At 38.5% G+C, this 13,902-nt stretch overlaps 1 protein-coding gene across 1 annotated transcript in view; it reads left to right on the top strand.

The window, feature by feature from the left end:
- Positions 1 to 13,902, top strand: part of plxnb2a.1 (plexin b2a, tandem duplicate 1) — a 152,232-nt gene that overhangs the window by 67,346 nt on the left and 70,984 nt on the right. Inside the window, exon 3 of the mRNA XM_087787043.1 lies at positions 6,794 to 6,840. The gene's annotated coding sequence lies outside the window, so the exon portion shown is untranslated. The remainder of the gene's footprint in view (positions 1 to 6,793; positions 6,841 to 13,902) is intronic.

Genomic DNA, 13,902 nt, shown 5'->3' with positions numbered 1-13,902 from the left:
CTCCTAACACATCTGGTCTAAAAGCTTTTTTTGAAAAACCTTTCAATATTGAGCTCAAATTGTACAATGTATATGAAGAACTTTAGAGCTCAAAAGTGAGTTGCAAAGTTCAGTGTGGAGCTTTTTTCTCGCATGCCTTTGGCCTCATAAACACACTGATTAAGAGAGTGTGTTTGGTTGTGTGTGTGTGAGATTATGTGTGTGTGTGTGTGTGTGCGCGAGCCTCTGATCCAGTGACACGAAGCAGAAGAGGTCTGGTCTGCTTTGCTCCCAGCAGATGAAGAGACAGCGATAGAGGACAGGGGAGAGCGAGCGAGAAGGGAGGTGGTGTCTTGTGTTTTTGGGAAATGGGTCAGGAGGAAGTGTGTGTGTGTGTGTGTGTGTGTGTGTCTGTGTGTAGTACAGCTGAGGCCATATTCACAGTCATAGTGGGAATTAGCTGTGTGTTAATGTGCGACTGTGTGTTGATGGTGCATAACTTAATTCCACAGGGAAACTGAAGCAACATCGCCTCTGTTTCCTGTCCTAATTGCTTAAAGCCCTCCGCAAATAAGCTGACACACGCACACACACACACACACACACACACACACACACACACACACATTAGAAAATCCTGTCTGAAACAGCTTATGCAGCAACTTTGAACATTAACATATTTTGACAGAATGGTTAATTCCCCTTTCACAGCAGTTGCTCATGTTCACCGTTTGTCAGATGATTTTGTCTCTTAAATATCATGTCTATCGAGTCCTTGTCTTTCACATCTTCCCTCTTTCTTGACGTCTCTCCTGGTCAACCTCATCGAATGGTGTCAAGGGTGGGATGGTCACATGATCCCATATTTAATCTGCTTGTTTTGTGTGAAGAATCTGAAAGAAAGAAAACCGTACTGAAGGATGAATTCAACCATGACGAGCTTCAAAATATACTGTGGTCTTCCTTCCCATAGTCTGCGAGTGTTGTTTACACCTGTGTCGCCCACAGTTTTCCCTGCAAGAGGAAGTCATGCGAGTGTGTGTGAGAGGCGTACAGATGGCTTGCAGTCACATGCGGCCTGTTTTCTTTTTCATTAAAAGTTTTGTGTTCAGGTGAAAGAAAGTCTAACAATCCCTGCAGTCATGTGAACAACTGGATTATCCTTCACCGATTAATCAGATTCGCCTTTTCCTGGAATATCGAGGCCTGGGCACGGTGGTCCGAACTGTAAACACAAGATTCTATGAGCGATAAGAAGCTTTTGTGTTTACCCTCAAAATACCTCTTTTTCCTATGATTTTGTTCTACTCTTCTCTTCCTCCTTGTCATTCATTCTCCTCTTAAATGTCCCTTCTTTTACCTCGTCTTCCTATTTTCAGTCGTCTTATTTACCTTTTCTTTTTGCCATCCATCATCTCCCTTTTCCTCTCCTTGTATCTCTTCTCTTGTTTTTTTGAAGTGCTCTTCTTTGCAATCTGAGGTCACCCACAGCAAGTCATCATTCCCCACCTTTTCATGTCACCCCCCCCCTCTTATGTCGTAGATGAACACTTCCACAAAACCTCAGTGATCTTCTTCCTCTTCTTCTTTTACTGGAAACTCCATCTCTTACATTATTGGTCCTTATGTGTGACATCAGAGCTTATGAGGCATCACTTTTATTTTGTGAAAAACTAAGGTGCAGAATGGAATCAAAGAAGTACTTTTTGTCTCTTTTTGTGTACTTTGTAAACACAGTTATGTCAGTTTCAAATAAGTGGTTTAAATGAATTACCATTGATTGATATTTTTTACATTCACTGCTGTAATGTGTGAGGTTTCATAACTCCCTGCAGTTCAGATCTTTAAAACGGAGGAGTTGTGCTCAGGAAACAGTGATTTTAAAGATAATTTATTTAGATATTTTGCTTAAAATGATACACAATCTAAGAAAGGCAGACGTTTTTACATTTGTTACTCTTGGCACAAATCTCAGTGTGTATTTTTGAGGTGTTCAACCCTTCGGTCGTTCAAGATCCGAGGACACCTCGGCCTACAATCTGGAGTGTTTTTGAGTCATTTCTGTCCAACATCTGTCCAAGAGTCTTCTGTCTGCGGCACATATTGACAAGCAGGTGGGATGAAAGCTCTGAGAGGGATAGAAAAGGACTGACAGATCTAGGAAGTGAAGAGCTGTAATCTGAAGTTGGTGCGAGGGAAGAAGCATGTTCTATTTCCGGGTCTAAGAATGTGCTGGAAGATTCAGGCAAAAAACGTCCACATGCACACGCTTACAAAGACTAGGAACAATGGACATCCAAAGTGTTTCAAAAGTTCTTTCTGGAAATTGAAATCACTTTTCAACCTCGGACTTGGATACTGGCACATTAACTTATTCTCAGTTTGGAGCCGCGCCAGCTGCCGAAGTGAAGAGATGGAGGCTGAAAGAAAAAAAGAAACACAGAAGAGGTCAGCTCAGGGTGAGCTACAGCGCTGAATGAACAATCGAGCCACAGATATTTTTAGGTCTTGAAGAACTGGTCGTCAGTCCAACGTTCCCAGATTTGAATATTGTAATTCTTCTCTCATCTAATGGTAAGAAAGTCGATTCGAAAATCACTTTTCAATCTATTCATTCAGTTCCTAGCGTTGAACTAGGAAATGTGCGACACATGATTCGTGAGCAGATCTATTATATTTTTTAATTACTTATTCTTGGGTCTAACTATGATTATTACTAAACGAAATACCGCGTAAGGATACTCGCCTTTTATTTGTATCTGTTTTAACAGTGTTGCGACTGGTATAGCTGTGTGTGCTTTGTTTTATTGTAAAAGTATCTTTTCAAAATACATCTTATGTAAATTAGAAATATTAAAAACACTTGTATATGCAATTTACATCCTTTGTATAGGTTAATCCTTTAAGAGTCCAACATTCACTTCCTAAATACAAATAATAATACAAACATACAAAGAGTAAAAAGGGTAGGATATATTATACAATACACATAAATAATATTATGCAAATATGTAAAGTATAAGAATTATAATAACGTAACGATAAAAAAAAAAACGTAAAAATGTATGCATCATATTACATATTTAAGAGTACACAAAGTTTTTAAAAGGAGGTTGTATTATTCAAATACTTAAAACATTTTTTCCATTCAATTTTCTCTTTCTTTATACTGTTATTAGAAGTAACTCATTTTAAGATCAGTTTTCCTTTGTGTCCTTGATATATTCTAAAGTAATCTTCAACTGAACACCCCCATCTATAAATAATAGATTTTCAGAGTAATTGTTTTGCTTTTCTTTTTAAACATTTCTATTATTTAAAGTGAGACTTTTCAAAGACTTAAGCACCCAATTAATAAGGAAAATCATGTATTATCTCACCCCGATTATCTTGAATTGTATTCTACTTTGCTCTATGCTTACTGATGGAGGACAATAAGGGTTTCGGTTCATTGATTTAACAACAATATGACTGGAGTTTTCCGCATTTACTAGCTTTGCTTTGGATACATTAGCACGTGCGACATGCAAGTTTATTTTGCTCTTCTGGGAAAATGCATTGATAAACAAGGATAAATCTACGTCATGTGTTCACTGTCTGGGTTCATTAGCTCTTTGTGTTTGTTAGTTCTTTGGGGAAATGTAAACACAAGCTGTTCCTGTATTTGAGGTGTTGCTTCTCTGACTGGTGTTCAAGTGCAGATTATGTGTGTTTGTGCATGTATGTGTCAGACATTTGTTATTCGCTGTAGCTTCGTCTAAATTCTCCTGGATTTGATTACTTAGCTTGAGTAATGTGTAAATGCACTTTTACGTTTTCTTGCAGCGCTCCGGCAGCTGCGGGAGGTTTACTCACGGTTTCTCTTCTAAATGATGTTGCCAATCTTGTTTAGTTGGGAATCCTTCAGCGTGCAGATGATTAAAAAACAAAAGTAAGACGCATTCCCCGCTTGAATGTGGAAGCATCTGTGTTTTCCTGCGAGGTTGTTTCGGTCCCCGTCGAATGATTCTTCATCGCTGTCGTTTTTTTTACTGCGGCACGTTCACTGTGGACTCTTCCCCAACGACGACTTTTTATTGTCTCGACTGTTTTTCAAAGCACTATCTGATGATGGGCGGAAACATTGGCGATCGATTTACCACCATCTGGGTGTTTGGATGTTCCATGTTCGGGCGATTTAACATATGGACGCACACACACCACATGATCACACACTATTCAGCTGTGTAATCTAGAAGCATATGGTTCTTTGAGATAGAGTGGAGACAGACTGGCCCATTCTGTCGAATTGCACCGAGCACATCCACGATGTCAGAAGTGCTGCCAAACAAACTCCGCAACACACATGCACACGCGCTCATGCACACACAAAATAGGCCAAAAAAAAACCATGCGACTGTTTCCGACGAGAGAGGAAAGTAGTGATTTAGTAACTGTTGAAGTTGTCATCCCGGAGTGTGAATGAAGATACCTTCGAGCCAGGGGCTTATTCAGCAACATTCGGGCTGCTCTCTGATCATTACACACTCAGCGTTGCGAGGATATTATTTTGTCTGAATCTCATTAAGAAATGTTCAAAATCTTCAGCAGGATCGAGAATCTTCGTCATTACTGGCGAAGCTTTGGCTCATATTATCGCGAATGAAATCGTCTTTAGTTTAATTCACGCCCTGATGAAGAGCTCTATTTAAACCTTTTGCTATTATTCCAGGCGGCTGTATGCTTCTCTGAGTGTGAATTAATTTGGGTTAATGAACTCAATTTGCTGTGCCGGGAATGTTAGCGTGACGCACTCACATCCACAGGCTTTTTTTTTTTTAAAGACTAACACTAACCGTTCACGACCTGTAAGTGTAAGATTAAGTCATTAGATTTGGGCAAATAACCAGCTTGTTTGACATCCGGCAATTATTTGAGCTAATGGAGCGGAATAAGTTGTTGTCCATGCGGTTAACTCATCCACATAATATGGTTTGGCTTTTTCATCTACACAAAATAATAAAAATCTTTCTTTGAGCGATTCACACTTTGAGATTCCCTGATCTTATTAATGTGGTCTTTACTCGCTCCGTCATGTTGCTCTTGTGGACGCAGCCTAGATTTTATAAGTTAGAGTTAATACATTTAATATTTAGTTGGAACATTGATCACTTAAATGACTGAAAATACTGTCATCCCCACACAGAAAATCTATATCAATATCCACCCAACGCCATCTATAGCACTTGGTTACAACCTTGAGTCAACTTGAGTCAGCTTGGTTACCCTCTCACAGGTGGTCCAGGGGTCCTACAGAACTCTGTTTGGGATCAAAATGGCCGCTATGTCTGAACCTGATTTTTGGTCTTGTGAAAACTAATTATAAATGCTACAATAGCGTAAATCATTTATTTTCTCATTCCATAGAAGGTTCTAAGCAGTTATAGCTCTGTAGCTAGTTAGTATAAAGTATTCGCTCAAGTTAAATCCTTTTTAAAGTCTTCCGACGTTTTTTTTGGCCTTCCGTGTCATTTATCGGAATCTGTCGCGATTGACCAAAATACGACGATAGCAATCTTTTAAGCCCATGCAGGCATGTTAAAGGGACCAAAAATATTTCAAACAAATGGTTTTTGCATTTTCCCTGGTAATGGGTACTTCAGCTAGTAATTCATTCAAACTATTAAATCATTCAATACTTGCGTTGGCTCACATCCAAAAATAAACGGTGCAGGAACTGTTGACACGATACACTTCAGTCTCCGTGGGCTGTGTTTGGTAGTAACTGATATAGGGCGGTTTTGACTGCCTAAAGGCGCCAAAATAACCCGCCACATTCCAGACCCCTTCTTCTTCCCAAAGTTGGCCAATTGGAGTTACTGATACCTGTAACACGCCCACCGGTGCCTATGCTTGGAGAGGAGTGAGCAAACTGGAGTTGTGAAGGCAGTCGTTGTTGTTAACTTAAGCTGCTACATTGTAATTACTGAAAACAACAAATTAAATCAAGAAGGAGAGCAATGACCAGGACTGGGACTGAAAGTGGATGATATCCAGAACAAGCTGGACTGGATTGTATAGAACAAGTGCGTTTTCCAGTAAGGTATGGGTCAAAGTGACCCGATACAAAAGTATAAACCCACCTGGGTCACGCTGTTAACAAGTTCCCAAATCAATAATACTATTTTGTCCCATTTAAGATTCAGTACATTTAAAGTGAATTTATTGTATGGATATATGCTGAGTTTTATGAAGTTATATTGTGAAAACCCGAATGCAAGTTAGAAGCCAAACAAGTGTTAACCTCTTGAATCCAGATAAAATCACAGCTACTTTTCTAACACACCTGATAAAAAGTCAAATAAACTTCTTGGCGAAGGTAAAAATGGAGTGTTTTCTCTCAAACACAGTCAATTCAACTCGCTACGACACTATGACCGTGTTCTTTTATTTAAACTATTTTTAACGATTTAAGTTTTCCTTTGTGAGATTCTCTTCAGTGTAAGTGTATTCGTCTCATAACGTTTAAAAAAAGAAGAAAAATATCTAAAAACAAGTGTAAACATGAGAACAAATCTTCCATACGGGAAGTTTTGAGGGAAAATCCGCAAACGTGCAGTGAAACATGAGTCAGCGTTGGTCTGTAATGATAGTCTTCCTTCCCTGACCTGTAATCCGAGAGTGACCCTTGGGCAACGCATCGATTTTAGTTTGAGCAGAATCACCACTGTGTATTTTAGGATATCAAATGACTGACATTCCCAATTGCATGGATGTGTGACAGAAAGTACCGAATTATTCCGGGCTAACGTTCCATTTCTGTCTCTCTCCCCAGGAGGTCGTTCATGTCATCTGACACAAACAGGGCTTGAATCTGAACAGGTAAGAACTTCTTCCTCTTTAGATGAGAAACGCATTTAGAGCTCATTGAAATTCTCTGCCTCATGTTTTTGCAGTATATTGTAATTTTCAAGCTGCTACTGATTCTCATTCTGAAGCAACCCTCCAAAACGCCTTCAGCTGTTTATTTTGGCATCTTTGTGTGCGGCATTGTGTCCGTCGGTGGGCGAGGCAGGAGGGTTAAAGGGTTAATTGGAGACTGCGGGCCATTTAAAAGAGATGAATTCTTCCAGAGACGCAGCTGCTTCTCAAACAAACACTCTTATCGTATATCAGCCAATTACTGTCACTTTAACACACCTCCCTTTTGTATTATATTACTTTCCTAATTCAGGCCTCGCGACGTCCCTCGGACCAAAATAGTTCGAGGCTTGTAAGGATATAATGTTATTCTCTTTGTTTTATGAATCAAGAGAGAGATTTTGTTGTTATTAGCGATCAGAGAATTAATTAACATAAATTAAAGAGAGGTTCATTAACCTACATACTTAAGGAAATACAATCAGGGCTTTGTATAGCTCTGGGATTTGTACCTCACGCTTGTTCCTCTTCTCTTTTTTTTCAATTATATTAAAAGTTTATTTGCAGTGGAAAGTTTAAACCCATTTGAGTGCTGGACAGTTGTCAAATCAAACACTTTACACTTCATTTAATCCTTGTTTGATTCAGTTTTTTTGGGCCACGATTTGATTTAAATCAATTTTGGATTCCAAATGATTTTTATTCATAATGATTTTTGATCACGATCCATTTCTATCTACTTTTGCAAGACAGCGTTGCAAATCTCTTATGTGAATCTATTTTTTTTCACACCCCTACTAGTTGTGTTTTTTTTAGCATTTGAAAAATAATTGATAACATTATAAGTTGATTTCTAATTGGTTATAAGTCAAGGCTAGCATTCCAAAGTTACAGCGGAGAAGACGCACATTAACAAGGTGGATCCAACCGTAATATCGGGATTAAAATCTGCTAAAAATGTTTCAGTTATTTTACTGGTGGAGTCAAAAACACTGATCCCATGACCTTCTTGACCTCGCTGTCCAAACACTTTTTAGTGATTGAAATAACAATACGTTTCCTGTAATGAATAATGTCATTAAGTGTTACTTATGTCTTATGCTAAACTATTTACACTGAAAAACAATTGTATAGAAAAAAGTGTCATCTTTTCGAAGCCCATTGTGTTGTTCATTTGTAATGACGGTGATAGGAGCCTAAACTGTTTACCTCGTCTGCAACTTGTGGCAAAGATAAACTTTTAGCAAAACGTTTTCTTCTAATTCAAAGTAAAAAAGACCAAAGCTTCGCTCTTTGATTGAAGTCTCAGATGGATCTAAAGTTCGCTCAGCAAACCATGAAACCCTCGACATGAAAGTGATGATATAATACACAAACAAAGATTTTGTGACAGCGCTTTCACACTTCTATCAACGGAAATAGCTTCCGTCCCTCTCGAGGAAAGCAAAAGTGGGATTAAAAACTGGACAAAACGTCGCAAAACGTCGTCATTGTTAACCGTGAGTCAACATTCGTCCCTGCTCACCAACTAACCCAAACCCAGAGTTCAACCCGACAGTGTGTCCGGTCGATTTGAATGCTTGTCTGATCGGAATAAACGTTCTCTATCATCAACTTCTGTCCACTTGCAGTCTGCCAAGTCGCATTAAAGCGTATCATTTCAGTGTGTGTGCACTTCTGTGGCGTCTCTCATCCATCATCCCGTCACTCCTGCCATCACGTTTCTAATCTGGCTGATCCAGTCTGTCCTTTCATAAGTAGTTCATGTTCTTATAAGGGAAATCATTTTCTCTGCCATCACTCCGAGCTTGTAGCCTGTCATTCGTAGCTGTTATTAAAACAAGTGTGTGTGTGTGTGTGTGTCGTCAGTACGAGATAGCTATTTCCCTGTGTGACATCACCCTTGTTCATATTTGATGGACTCTGACTTCAGCGGATCCTCTCCAAAGTTTGATTAGATTTTCTTGTTTTACGTTATCAGCAGATTTCTCCCCCCCCCACGAGTTATATCCAGAAACAATGATGGATGTCCTCTGCAACAAACAAAAATAGATTTAAAGCCCACATTAATACTTTTATCAGTCCCTATTTTGTAAAGCTTTTTGCCACCATTTCATCTTCAGCCAATGAGGAATTAATTATAACTTATCGAGAGGGTTTTCTGTTACAGTTTATTCAGCGTCTGAAATAGAACTCTGATGTCTCACATCCCGTAAGTAGTACAAGAGACCCAGTCATGTTTGCACCTCAGATTCAAACAAACAAAATAAAGTAAAAGCTAAATTAGTATAAAATGATTCTCTACATAACCTTGAATCAGATAGAGCCCCTAGGATTTGGTGGGTAGGTAGGTAGAACTTTATTGATCCCTCAGGAGGTCTCCTTCGGGAATTTTTTTTTTTCCAATTAGCCAAAGCAAATACAGCAATTTTTCATTAAAAAAATAAATAAAATAAGACCAGGAACAAAGAGAAATAAAGAGAAAGAACAAGATGATACAATCTAAGTCTAAGTTTCTCTTGTATCTAAAGAACGGCAAAGTCATAATGATGTTTTGTTGTCTCCCTCATCTGTAATCTCAAGACAGAGTGAGGATACGAGAGCGAGGAGTAAAAATGAAATAATAATGGCTTCACTCCTTCTCCATCCAGCTCTAATCACGCCCTGCTTTGTTTATACAACGGTTCCCTTGGAGGTGGAGACTTCCTAGGTTAATGACGCGCAGCACAGAAGGACATTTTCTAGTGTAAATATTTAAATGAAAAGAGTTCTGTTCAAACAAACGTACTGATGACTACAATAGAGTCCAACATCTATTTAAGACACACTTTTTTTTGTTTTTGTTTTTTATGTCTTAACAAGAAGAAGCTGTCTCGCCTCAGTTGATCTCTGTAATGAGAATTCTGACCTGCTCTAGTAGAAGAACTCACATTTCTCCGATCCTTAAAACTCTTCACTGGCTTCCAGTTTCTTTAAGGATCAACCTTTAGAGCTATTCTGGATCAAAATCCACTCATGGTTCCTGAACACGGTTCAGGACCAGAGGAGAGAAATCCTTCCAGGCTGTTGCTCCTAAGCTTTGGAACGATCTTCCTCTCTCTGTGTGTTTGATGATCTACTGACTCCTTCAAGGAACATCTTAAGACAGTTTTATTTGTGCAGACTTTTCATTGATTTTCTGAGACTCCTGTGTTTGACCTTTTAAGTATATATTTTATTGAGTATTATTTTGATTGTTTAAGCACTTTTTGACCCTGGTCTGGAAAAGCGCTCTACAAATATAAATTACTTACTTACTTACTTAAATCAACACATTAGTTGAACTTTAATATGTTTCTTTTCAGTGCATTCTAGCTCCACCTGAAGAAAAATGTGGCTCAATAAAAGGAAGACTAATGATCGCTTTTACAATTTCAATCAGCCTTTTTCTTATTTGTCTCTTAGCCGTTTGTTTAATGGGTTACCTGAGCAAGTCGAGCTCCTTGGGCATCCCCTTAAGTCACACCTGCTCTCCTCATGACCTCCATTATCACAACAATTAACCTCGTTTCTTGTACTGTTTTGTCTCTTGCCACGCATTTTCATTTTCAATCTTTTTGCAACTTATCAACACAGTTTCTTTTTTTCCCATGTGTCCTTACCATCCATCCTTCCAAACTTCTAAACTTGAGCTGTCTCTGTCATATACATTTTTATTCTCCACTAGTCCCCTTAAAGCATCTTCAGCGTCTCACTCTGCAACTATGATTTAAACAGTTTGGAATATCAGAAATTGATATTCCTAAAAGGTTAATGCGGCGGTGTATTCCAGTGGAGGGTGGTTTTTCGATCCAGGTCCTAAATGAAATGAAATATATTTACTGGGCAAAGCCTGGACGAATTAGTCACAGAAATGGTTGATTGTTGAAGAGAAGCAGTGGCAAGAAACCCTATCGCAGTGAGGAAGCCAGGAAAACCAGGAAAGCAACAAAAAAAAAGGTCTGGAAAGAATGAAGAGAATGGATTCATGGAGGGAGTGAAGAGTGAAAAGACTTGAAGTTGAAGACTCGGGGCGGACTTTTATCAAACGCCAACTGGCCCGGCAGTTTGTTCTTCAGGAGCGTTGCCAGGAGTCCAATGTGTGTTTGGATGTCGATGGATGGATGCTCATGTGAGGTTTTCACTATTTTCTTTCCTGGCAGAGCCGGCGAAGTGTGGCTTTTCTTTCAGCTGCGCCAGCCCTCCGCAATATCGGACCAAAGTGGAAGGATGAAGTTGTCCTCCCGTTGGTTCGGTTCGAGACTCCCTGTGTCATAAGTTACTTGTTTGTCGAAGATGGATGTTCCCGAAGTGAACTCAATAAATACTGACCCATCTTTATATAGCAGTAAATCCACTGTGTGACGAGCCGATAAATCATGGTTCGGACCTTTCATGTGTTTTCTTACGTAGTTAACCATTTGACTTTAGACCTTTTATTCTGATTGTATGTCTGAAATACTGTTAACATCTGCTATGAGTGAGTTTCATATTTGCAGTTATTCAAAGCTTCTTTCAGTTTATGACTCTGTTATTATAGATGGATAAAAGACAAAAGAAAACACAAATGTTTTATTTCAACTTCATGACATGGTGGGAATAGTCAAGAACTTCATGAGATTCGTTTTGTGTTTAAATTAAAAGCGGTCACTCCTGTTGTATATTTCATTGATTCTTCTAAACCAAGAGTGGCTGGACTTTATTGTCATATTTTTTAGCTGGTGTGCTAGGACTTGAGACGGTCCCTGAACGAGTAGACTTTTGACTAACATTCAACACACTAACAGCTAAAGTTTAATAATGATATCTGTTCATCTCACTCCCTCCAAGTAAACTCATCCCTGCATCTGTGTGTGTGTTAAGGTGATTTTCACAATTATGTACATTTAATACATCATAGGAAAGCTTTTGTTTTCCATAGTTGTTTTTTTCATATGCACATGACTAATTATGTCTGGGATAGAAGGTGATAGAGTCCATGTTTAAACGTCGAAGCTGCTCATCTTTGGGCTCATATATACCCAGTGGGAAATAAGTTTTTCATTTGTGTGGTGGAACCTTTTGCTATGGTTTGTTGACGGCCTTGGACTGTTTGACTTCGAGCTACTTGGTAAATAACATCAGGGAAATGTTCTGAAGGTCGGTTGTGGAGGACTTATGAAAGGACGATGGCTGGTTATTTCAAGATGGATTGTCAACTAATATATTGTGGTTATAGATATTTTTCTAGTCCAATGTGTGTTTGGATGTCGATGTCTTCTGTAACAACTTGTGTCAAGAAGAACGTTGAAATACTTCACAATAAGTTGAGTTTCAAATGTTCTTTTTTCAGTTTATATAGAGACTTAACTGATCCTCGTATCGACTCTATCTTTATTAAAAACAGATCGAGCATCTCTTTTAGCTGTTTTAGGAGCTTGATGCTGCTTATGTTCTTTGATTCCTGGAGACTGATGTCTGGACTTCAAGTTCTAAACCAAACACAATTTCTGGAGATGAGATGATTGGTGTCATAAAGACGTTAGTTTTGTGTCTCAAAAGTTAATGGAGTTCACCTTACTTAATAAGTTTTGGAGATAATAATTTCCATATTCAGTTCTTAAACCCTTTAGAATAAATGTTTTAAACATGTTTGCAAGGTCAGCGTCTCAGAGTCACATGGCTAATTGAACTGTACTCCGGAAGGCAAACGCTGTGGTTGCCCTGCCAGACGTGCCAGAATGAATGCTTTGCTACCCTTTTGATCATTAAACCGCTGAATCAGAAATACCTGCAGCTCCTTTTTATCATCTATTATACATTTGGGAACCGCGGCAAAGTGGGAGGGAACGGGGCGAGCGAGACCGGTGGTTCACTCCTGCTAAGCCGACTGCTACATGAAAGCTTTTATGGACAACAGCGAGGACCCTCCCTGTCTGCGATGGCTTTAGCAGCCTTCCTTGCCGCTCCGCGACTATTATTCTCTTCGTTTTTCCCTTTCGAAATGGTCTAAATGTCTGCACACAAACTCCATAAAGATGTCTGGATTCTGTAAAACGCATTAAAGCTGAAGCTTTTGTAACCGTCCAACATTACTCTTTTTCTGATGTTTTGAGATGTTATTTCGGGGTTAAACACATCTGTTGCATTAGAATGTTTGGGACTAGTAAACAACTTTTATGTGTAGTTAAAATAAACTTTAATAGCGTTTCAGAGAGAGCTACTGAAAGGTACTTTTTTATACATTTTGAATTTGTTGTCATGGTTTTTTCTGGGAAAGGTTTGTTTTTTTCTCGAAAAGATCTTAACTTTATATGCACTGACATTTCTTGGCTTCTGCAATTATGTGTTACAGCATTATTGTTTGAACTCTAAATCCCAAAAGCCTTTTGAAACGATACCTAAGTTTTACAGGAGGTTTTTTTAACTTGGGTTAGCAGTATGTTCTTGACTTAAGGTCAAGTCTAAATCTACTGTTTTTTTTTAATCGGACTGAATAAGAATATTTATCTTTTACCAACCTTGGCTCCATTAATTTATTAAAAAATACTTTAAGGATCATTATGCATATACCTAAGTATTTCAAGATTTAAGAATCCTGAAATGTCTGTTATTAAAAAATATCAAGAGGCGATTAAAGTATATTAAGTTAATATGCAACTGAAGATTTACATGAACGTTAAAGACAGAGAATTAGAACAGCTGACATTATAAAATCCTCACATTAAGAAGGTGATGAACGCCTGCAGAGGGAACATTTCTATTAGACTTTTAATAAACTACTTTTCATGTATTTAGATGTTAGAAGGCATTTAATATCTGAAGGTTATGAAGCGGCCAAAGGAAAAACGACTTTTAAGCTTTAAAACCAAATGCAAGAATAAAATAATTTCTTTCTAAACAGTTGATCAGGGCAACGTTATTCAACTCCAGAATGAAGAGGGCTTCAGTGTAAAAAAAAAAAAAGTGCCTAATGGCGCTGTGTTATTATGCTCATTTGACACGTGTAACCACATTGTAAATCAA

The sequence above is a fragment of the Callionymus lyra genome, chromosome 3 (assembly GCF_982586985.1).
Source record: "Callionymus lyra chromosome 3, fCalLyr1.hap1.1, whole genome shotgun sequence".
Classification (NCBI taxonomy): Eukaryota; Metazoa; Chordata; class Actinopteri; order Syngnathiformes; family Callionymidae; genus Callionymus; species Callionymus lyra.
This window is presented reverse-complemented; position numbering and strand designations above follow the sequence as displayed.